The sequence below is a fragment of the Amblyomma americanum genome, chromosome 1, assembly GCF_052857255.1.
Source record: "Amblyomma americanum isolate KBUSLIRL-KWMA chromosome 1, ASM5285725v1, whole genome shotgun sequence".
Lineage (NCBI taxonomy): Eukaryota > Metazoa > Arthropoda > Arachnida > Ixodida > Ixodidae > Amblyomma > Amblyomma americanum.
In genome coordinates this window covers 330864941-330874019 of record NC_135497.1, presented here as the reverse complement: position 1 = coordinate 330874019, position 9079 = coordinate 330864941, and the positions used below count along the sequence as shown (strand labels likewise).

Sequence of the window (9079 nt, the reverse complement as noted above, 5' to 3'; positions counted from 1 at the left end):
GCTCTTTTAGATTGTTTTGGAATTTTTCTCTGTTCCTTCTCCCGAGCGCTCATCTGTTAAGAGGCCGAATTTGGCCAGCTCACCTTTTTGTTTGGTCAGCTACTGCTTCTGCCTCGGCTTGAGCTTGTGCTCTTCTTTCCATCGGCCACCCCGGTCAGCTGCGGGAAGGAGCTGGATCTGTCTATGGCCTGGTTCCTTGCTTGGTTCCTCGCCCGGCTCGCAGATCGCTGCCTAGATCTCGGCTGATGTTCCACTTGGTGCGTCGTCGCACCCTTGTTAGGCTTAACTAGTTGTCGTTTCTGGACCACGAGGCGTTGTTTGCAGTTTCGGCTCCCGGTGTGGTGTGCCCCGTGGCACACGATGCAGTCGGCTGTGGTTGAGAGTGGTTCCCCATCACGAGGTGCAGTATCGTCCTAGCCGCATCGGATGCAAAGGTCAGCTTTGGGTCGGTAGCATACGTCGGTTCGATGTCCGACTCTTCTGCAGTTGTAGGAGGATTCTACTTGTTCACGGTAACGGTCGACATAAAAGATGGATCCCCAGTGGTAAATCTGGCTCGGAATTTTCTTCCCTCGTAATGTGACCTGGATCGTGTTTGAATGATCCATTTCACGAGCGCCGACGATCACGACACCCGGGTTTCGGTTCATGAAGCCTTTTCGGGCCTCCTCCGGCGAGCTTCCGTCATACGCTTGGTAAATTACGCCTCGGACCGAGTCGTCTGGCGCCGCTACTTACGTCACCAACTCATAATTCTGGGCTTCAAGCTGTAAAGTCTTGACTCCGGCATACGCTGCAGCTCGCTGGCGTGCCGGGGTGCTCACGGTGAGCGTTTTATTGATGGAGCGTTTTATTAACAGAAACGGTGTCTTCAGTTAGCGCGGCCTGATACAGAACCTCAATTGGCTGCCGCGCACATGGCGAGTTCGAGTTGATGTGTTGCAAAGGTGTTTAAATTGTAGCTTCGCGGACGGCAGACTATTTTATTGTCGCTCAGGGAGAGTTACGGTAGCGGTACTCGCCTTTTAGTGGGGGCCGGCTTCCGTGTTTTTTGGCGGGGGCGCCGGAGTTAGGCTTAGCGCTGGCTTGCCGCAGATTAGTCCTCGCAGCGGCGGCTTGGCTGGCGGCGTCTTGCTTCAAGCGTCTGGCGCGGTCTTGTGGGCGAGGAATGATTTTCCATTCCCCAGATTCCAGCTCCGAAGGAGAAATGTCGTCCCCCTCGGCGGTGTAGTCGATCGCTCGTACTTTGAGGCTGGCTCGAACAAGCAAGCACAAGGACCCGACGTCCATGAAGTTCACGATAAAAAGGCGTCGAGTTGCCAAAAATTGTGTCCAAGGGTGCGGGGCAGCGTTCCTAAGACTTTCCCAACAACGGCAGGTCGGAGGATTCACTAAATCCGCCAAAAATTGGCTCTCAAGCGGGAGCCAATGTGGAACACGTCCGCACAGCTCGGCGTCTTCGTCTTCGGTTGGTACCGCACCAACGCACGGACTGTTGGTACGTTAACGCCGTTAACGGAGGAGGCGAGAAGGAAGAAAACGCAACCAGCGCTGAGTATCTGAAAATTGGTGTGAAGGTAACAACAACAACGACAACATCTGAAAATTGTGCCGGTAGTGGGCACTCGTGTCTTCTTTCTTCGTCCTTGTCTCGTGGGTCGCGCTGAACGCTGAGAACTTCAAATTTGCTTTTCCCGCCGAAAGAACACGCACGCTACAAGGTCAAGTTTGTTTTGTTTTTGCTTTTTAATTATTACGTCTTTGTTTAGTTGCCCACTCCGAAGGTGGCGCTGGCTCCGCACCACGAGCCGCCGTGTTTAGAACGTATGGGCTTACTACAATACCCTACTATTGTACATCTAGATTGCTGTACATGAGAAGCAACGGGATCATTCACCGCCGCGATCAGAGCTAAGGAAGTAGCAATCAAGTTTTGGAAGTCAGTTTCATTAAAGTTACAGCATCAATCTCATGACCGTTCGCAAGAGCTGACTTTAGGAAATTGATAGTTGTGACCGTCTATTGAGCGGAATAACTTTTTTTGCTTACTTGCTAACGGATCTGTGGTTTGCATAAAAAGAGATCTGAAAGAAACCCAGTATTCTTGCTCTGATTGGAGTTTAGAAAGATCGATAAAAGTGTCGCTATTAGTATTTACATGATGGTGTACGAGTACAATTTGAGTTCTTATCGGGTCTCAAAAGAATAAGAACGTCTTTATTTGCTGCTAATAATTAGTCAAGAAATAGTAGCACTCCTGAGCATGCCAGACAACAGCGAATAAAAGGGCTTGTTCCCTTTTTCTTCACTTTGCCTTTTTCGACTAGAAGCAATTTCTACCTCCTAACTTTTGGTTTCGCGTCGTTGTTTCACATAGGGCACAAGAGCGCGGTCATGCATACAAAGAAGAAAAAATTTAACATTGTGCCCTTTGTTTCTAAATTCGACCGCGGCGGTCGAATTTCGATGGAGGCGAATTTCTTTAGCCCGTGTATTGTGCGATGTCAGTGCACGTTAAAGAACGAGCTTCCTTCCGAGGGGCCCGAGTGAGCGGACGCGTCTCTCGACTCCGCCAATTTCTGGCTCCTGTGCCCAGCTAAATGTTCCCAAGGACCCATCAAGACCCTCAACGGATCCAGGAAGGTACACGGGCCCTAACCGTTATCATCTTTTGGATGTGCCCGATTATTTACAAGAACTGGCAAGTGAAAACGTGCCCGCCTGCTGTGCCGCTGTGCTAAGCCTCGCCTCATAGAGGCGAGCCTCGCCGGCGCGCTGCGTTCCTCACTCACCGGCAGCGCACCTACCCCCGGCAGCCATGGAGGTGCAAGCGCAGAGGGAAGACCTTCGTCCCAGTGAGTGGACCCCGATACTCCGCGCGTACAAGGGTGAAATCTCAAGCGCGGGAACGCTGCCCATATCCCATCAAGCAGCGCCTGTTCCATCTACGCCTACGGCGTCCGCGACCGCTACCCCTGCGACTTTCAAGCCTACATACAGGCCTCAACAAGAACAGCTGCGCGCGACGCACGCAGTCGCACACCGAAGCAAACAACTTGCTTCACTCCCCCCGGCACTATACGGGTCGTTTACCGACCAAGAGGAGGCCTCGCTTTTAAAGGCACCATGGCGCAGCCACTCCTGCAAGCCCTGCAAGTCAGTGCTGCTGGCCGTGACCTCGGGGATATTCACCTGAGGATCCACCCTACGAATAACACCTTCACGGTCGCTACCCCGCACGAGACAACCGCCCTTCACCTCGTCCAGCTCAGGGGAGTGGTCCTCCAAGAGACCGCTTACCCTGTCGCAGCCTACATTGCACCGCCGGGCCATAGGTATGACATGTGCCCGCACCTCAAGACTGGTCTCTGCCCGCGGTGCGGAGACAAGCATGAACCGCAAGATGTGCCCTCCTGCATCCCGACCTGCATTCTCTGTGGAGGCCAGCACCTCACGGGCACCGGCTCGTGCATGGCTAGAAATCGCACCGCCCAACCACGCAACCCATCGCCCCAGAAGGCAATGCCCCCTAAAAAGGATGACTTTCCTCCGCTGCAAACTAACAAGAACGACTTTCCTCCGCTGAAAACGACCCTCCCGTCTACTGCAACATGGGCCTCCAAGGCTGCCGGGACGAACACCAGGACCTCCCAGGACCCGGACGTGAAGGCTCTGCGAGAGGAGGTAAAGCAGCTCAGGGCAGCCTCTCTACCGCCACCTCTGCAGAGGAGACCGCCATCGCCCTAGCCCTTGCACATTCGGACGCCCAATACATCTTCAGCGACTCCAAAGCGGCTCTGTCCAACTTTGCCAGGGGCAGGATTCACGCCCCTGCCTGGCAATTGTTGAACACCCCTACCCAAAATTTACCGCGCAGGGTAGAGCTTCAGTGGGTGCCGGCTAACTCTGGGAATCTTGGAAACGAGGCTGCCGATAAATTGGCCCGAGGTCTGATTTGCCGGGCTCAGGACAGTCTCGATCCAGGATTCTCGAGGGAGCGGGCGCACACCTTTGCGGAGCTCACGCCAATACCCCGTTTGGACCGTCGGACTTACCCTCCTCCCCACCCCTCTCTTACGCACTCCCAACAGATCCTCTTCAGACGCCTCCTGACCCGCTCTCTGTCATCCCCTCAGCTTTTATCCCCCTATTGCGGCACATCCCCTGCATGCTCTCTATGTGGTGACCCCCACGCCACACTCTCCCATATCCTTTTCGGCTGCCCTGCTGACCCTCCTCCGCGGGGACAGCACGCCATCTCGAGCTGGGAGGACTGGGAGGTCCGGCTTATGTCTGCAGACCCGACATCGCAGCTTGCTGCGGTGACTCGGGCTGCCGACGTCATGTCCCGGCATGACCTACTTGATGCAGTGCGGGACCGCGCAGTGGCCCAGGGACCCAGCTGGGTCTATATAAAACTCACTTGCTGAATAAAGTTTTTCTGTCTGTCTGTCTGTTAAAGAACCCCAGGTAGTCGAAATTTCCGGAGACCTTCACTACGGCGTCCCTCATTGCATGAGTCGCTTTGAGACGTTAAACCCGCATAAACTAAACCAAAACACCATTCTGTAGACTGCCTGTTTGTGCATCTGGCTGCGATAATAAAGGGAACAGTAAATTTGCACAAAAAAAGAAGAAATTTTGTTGCTACTTCTACACTGAAGTGGAAAATGTCTCATGGCCATTACGCATCCCGAACAAAACTACACAGTAAAAAGGGGAAGTTTGCTTTCCTCTAATTCTTATGGAATACGAACTGAAAGCAAATAATATTCGTATTCTCTTTCATGTTGGAGCCGCCTGCACTCATATGCACGCAGTAACACTAAGAACTGCACCTCTATTCTACTTCTTCCATTTTTCTGCGTTCATAAGCGGAATAAGTGCAAAGTATTCGTCATGAGAATATAATGCCGATAATTAAGTGCGGCATGAATGTGTGACGCTCATCATAACGCTGCTTCCGCGTAGCCAGCTGCTACGGTTTATGGGGGTCTAACATCCCAAAGCGACTCGGGCTATGAGGGACGCCGTAGTGATGGGCTCCGAAAATTTCGACCACCTGGGGTTCTTTACGTGCACTCTCATCACACAGTAAACGGGCCTCTAGAATTTCGCCTCCATTGAAATTCGACCGCCGCGGCCGGGATCGAACCCGCGTCTTTCAGGTCAGCAGCCGAGCGCCATAACCACTGAGCCACTGCGGCGGCGCCCACCCAGCAGCTACAAGGAAATATAAAAGGCTGTGGCGCAAACCTGGGGAATTTATTTTTCGAAGGAGATTTTGCTTGAAGACGGAGACCAGCTCGCGCTACGAGCGCCGCTCGCCCTTTCATGGCACGTAGGTGTACACGTCCTCGTCATCGAGAGCCCTCTTTATGTACTCTCGTTTCTCCATGGCCTCGATCCTTTTCTTGATCTCATGGGGGCTAGGGATGAACCCTATGCGCAGCAAGCTGATAACCTCAGGGACGAGCTCGTTGTAGGAGAGCTTCCGGTGTTTCTTCATCACTCGCACAATGGCGGCGTCCAATTGAAACCTTAGTTCTCCACTGATCACGTTTCCTGCCACCGCCTCGTTCCTATTCGCCTCGTTCTTCCTCTGGGCGGCGAGCAACACGATCTTCACCTGGCGAGATTCAGGAGCGAAAGAGTGATTCACTGCAAAGACCTGGCCTCGTTTGATGTCATTTGCCTCGGGTTCCTTGACGAGCACCCTCTCGTTGGATTTTCCTGCTGACAACGACAGAAGCACGTTCACCAAGTCCTCCTCGGGAATGCCAGTCTTGTAGGCTATGTCCTCGAACGGGATCCTCTCGAGGTCATTGAACAGCATCAAAACGCACATTTGGTACGTGGATACCAGGATGGTGTACGTGTGTGCGTCACTGGAACGATGTGGGGACGCAGAATACATGGACAGCTCGTTGTCCTCGTCGAAAACACTCAGTTCCGCCGAGCCAAACTGTGGCTGCAGAGTCAGCTTCCGGGCCTTGTGCTTCGCCATGTAGAACAGCCTGAATGTCTCAAAAACACCACGGGGGGCAGCAGGAATCTTGATTTGCTGCGTAACCGCTGGAACAGGCCAAGAGCCCTTGGTCAACAGGCGTACATTCAGGTCTAATTCATGCAAGTCGATTTCACATGAAGCCAAGATGGTCTTAAACTGCGCTGTCATGGTATTGGAGATAGCGACGTCGTTGAGCACGGCCTCAAGTTTTGACGTGAACATGCGGCCGCACTGAGCCTTGAGTTTGAAGATCATGCTTTTTTCGGCATCCTCTGAAACGCCTTCGTTAAGTAGCAGCCGCTTGCATAGGTGCTCCCTGTAGTAGCTCTCGAAAAGGTCTTTGTCTTTCAGGAACCGGAAGATCGCGACCGTTTTGTCGAGGAGCTGCTCTCGCTGGTGGCGAGTAATTTCTTTTATGCTGTTACTCAGTATGTCATCTACAAACAAGGCCAGATGCTCGGGCGACTTACGGTTGAGGCTGAGGAAGTACTCGAAGTTGGCATCGATCATCTGCTTCACCAGGCGCTCGCCATTGAAAGAGCTGTGCAGTAGGTGGTCAAATTGGTCCTTAAGATCCAGAAGCTTCTTTACAATACAGAGTGAGTCTGTCTCGTCACCGTCCTCCGTCATAATTGACCTGCCAAGCTCCCGCACGTACGTGTTCGCACGATCTAAAAATGTTTCCAGGCCGTTCTTCGTGTGACTAAGCAGACAAAACATGCGAGCTAGTTCCTCCACCTGTTTGTGTACCAGCATGTGTACAACTCCCGAGCCTTCCATATCCACGATTTTCTTGACATGGTTTGCGACCAGCTCCTCGTAGACCACATGTCTGATGAGGCGTTGGGTGGAAACACTCAGGCACTCCTTTGCCAGCTCCACCTCTTCGCTGATACGCTGCTCCGCCATGTCGACGTAGGCGATCGCCGACATTTTAGCAAGGTGCTTCTCACTTTCCAGGGCGTAGAAACGTGCGGTCTGCGCCAGAAATGGGCGCTCGAAGTCTTGCTCGTAGACTGAATTATCAATACCAAGCTTTCCCAGCATCTCACAAGTGTCCTTGATCAGCACCCTGTCGACGTTCTCGCCCATGCGCTCGCGGTTTATCATGTGAAGCAGTCCAACACGAAGCTTATCCCGTATGTCAATGTGGCGGGCTACTTCGTCCCGGAAAATAACCCTGCCCAAGTTGTACACACTATGCTCTTCGTTCTGCGGTACGTACACGGAGTCCATATGCAAGGCAATGTGGTCTATAACTTTCATCTTGGCCTGATGTTCGTTCCAAGCTCTGTTTAGTGTTTGCAGGAAGGTGTCTTGAGCGGAGGCCACGATCCCTGGCCGCACGTTGTTCACCAGTTCCTCAACTACCGCTTCGCGCAGGCCGCCGTAGAGTGTCGCCCCTTGTCCGTGGAACACCATGGCGTAGGCTCTGCGGTACAGCTCGTCGAATCGCTCACCATCCGAGCCGTTCGCCTGGATACCTTGTATGGCGTTCCACAAGGGCTGCCAGACGTTATCGGGGATGTCATCTTCCCCCGGACGGCGAAACATCGATACCCACACCTTCTTGGATTTTTTCTTCTCTGGCACTGAGGCTATGGCGTCCGCCGCTTCACGTTCTTTTCGCTGTTTACAGCTCTGCTCGAGCCATCGGCACTTCTTTCTCTTCCGGTATGACTGTTTCGCATGCGCGTGCACGTGCACAAGAACGTCGAGGTACTCTTCCAATGCGGACGTAGTTATGAAACACAAATTAATTCCAGTAATCTAAACATATCAAACTCGGCTGCATTACAGCCAAACAGTTTCAATTAACGTTACATATTTAATGGAGATCTCATAGTGGCGGGATGAGTGGTTTATTGGTGAAAAATTCACAGATTATGTTTACAACATTCGATTCAGAGCGAAAGCACGGGCTTTTGTTTGCCAGCTGATTTTACGAATTTTTCATGCTTGAATGACTAAAACGAGGTACGCACATGATGACTGATTCAGTTTTCTGTCCTTTTTTTTAGCGGAAAAGCAAATGATTTTTTTGCTCGGGTCTGAACATCTGGATTAGTGCTGCATAGAAGACGGCGATGAGAGGGCAATGCCGCGGAACGGAGCTCTCGCACCAGGCTTTGCATGCGGCGTTGAAGACGACGATGATGCGCACTCGCACTAGGATGTCCCTTGTGGGTGTATGCCATTTTATGAGGCCAACAACAACAACAACGTGTCATTAGCTTCTATGCCGCCGCGGTGGCTGAGTGGCTATGGCGCTCGGTTGCTGACCAGAAAGGCGCCGGTTCGATCCCGGCCGTGGTGGTTGCATTTACATGGAGGCGAATTTCTAGAGGTCCGTGTACTGTGCGATGCGTTAAAGAACCCCGTTGGTCGAAATCTCAGAAGCCTTTCATTACGGTGCCTCTCATAGCCTTAGTAGCTTCGGGACGTTAAATCCCCATAAAAGAAACTAAACCAAACCATTAGCTTCTTGAGGACAACAACAAGAGCAAGAGACGATCACATACACGCAGGAGACGGTTTTGCTAGTATCTGAACCTGCAATCCGGATTAACTTTATTTTTCATTCTGCGACAATGTCACCTGTCGAACAGATCAATTTGCACAAAGCAGCTAACAGCAGACAAAAATAAGCAGCAGTATGCTCACCACAAAACAATCAAAGAACAGAAAAACGGTTGCGATCAGACTTTCTGGCTAGTGTTTGAGAGTAAGTGCGTGGGGAACAGCCATTTATAGGAATCGTTGCTGAGCCCTTTAGGCGCACTAATATTCAATAAAAGGCGCGGTGCTTTGACCTTACGATTGCTTTTCGCAGGCTTGATCTCTCACATTTTCACTACACGCTGTAATTTGGAGCTGTTGTTTTTTTTTTTGGACCTAAAACTACTGTCCATGAACACCTTTTTAGCAGTCACGAAGCTTCCACTTAGTTTTATGCAGGGTCTTGGAAGCTACCGCTACGGCCATCGATGTGAATGAGGAGGCCACGATTCGGGGCCGGAAATGACGGGTTACGTAATGCGTTCGTGTTCGTACGCACTTATGGATGTT

The 9079-nt window shown here is 51.9% G+C and overlaps 1 pseudogene; it reads right to left on the bottom strand.

Moving 5' to 3' along the window:
- Positions 1-5332: 5332 nt before the first annotated feature.
- LOC144120848 (cullin-3 pseudogene) lies at positions 5333-7564 on the bottom strand (annotated as a pseudogene).
- Between the last annotated feature and the right edge of the window lie 1515 nt (positions 7565-9079).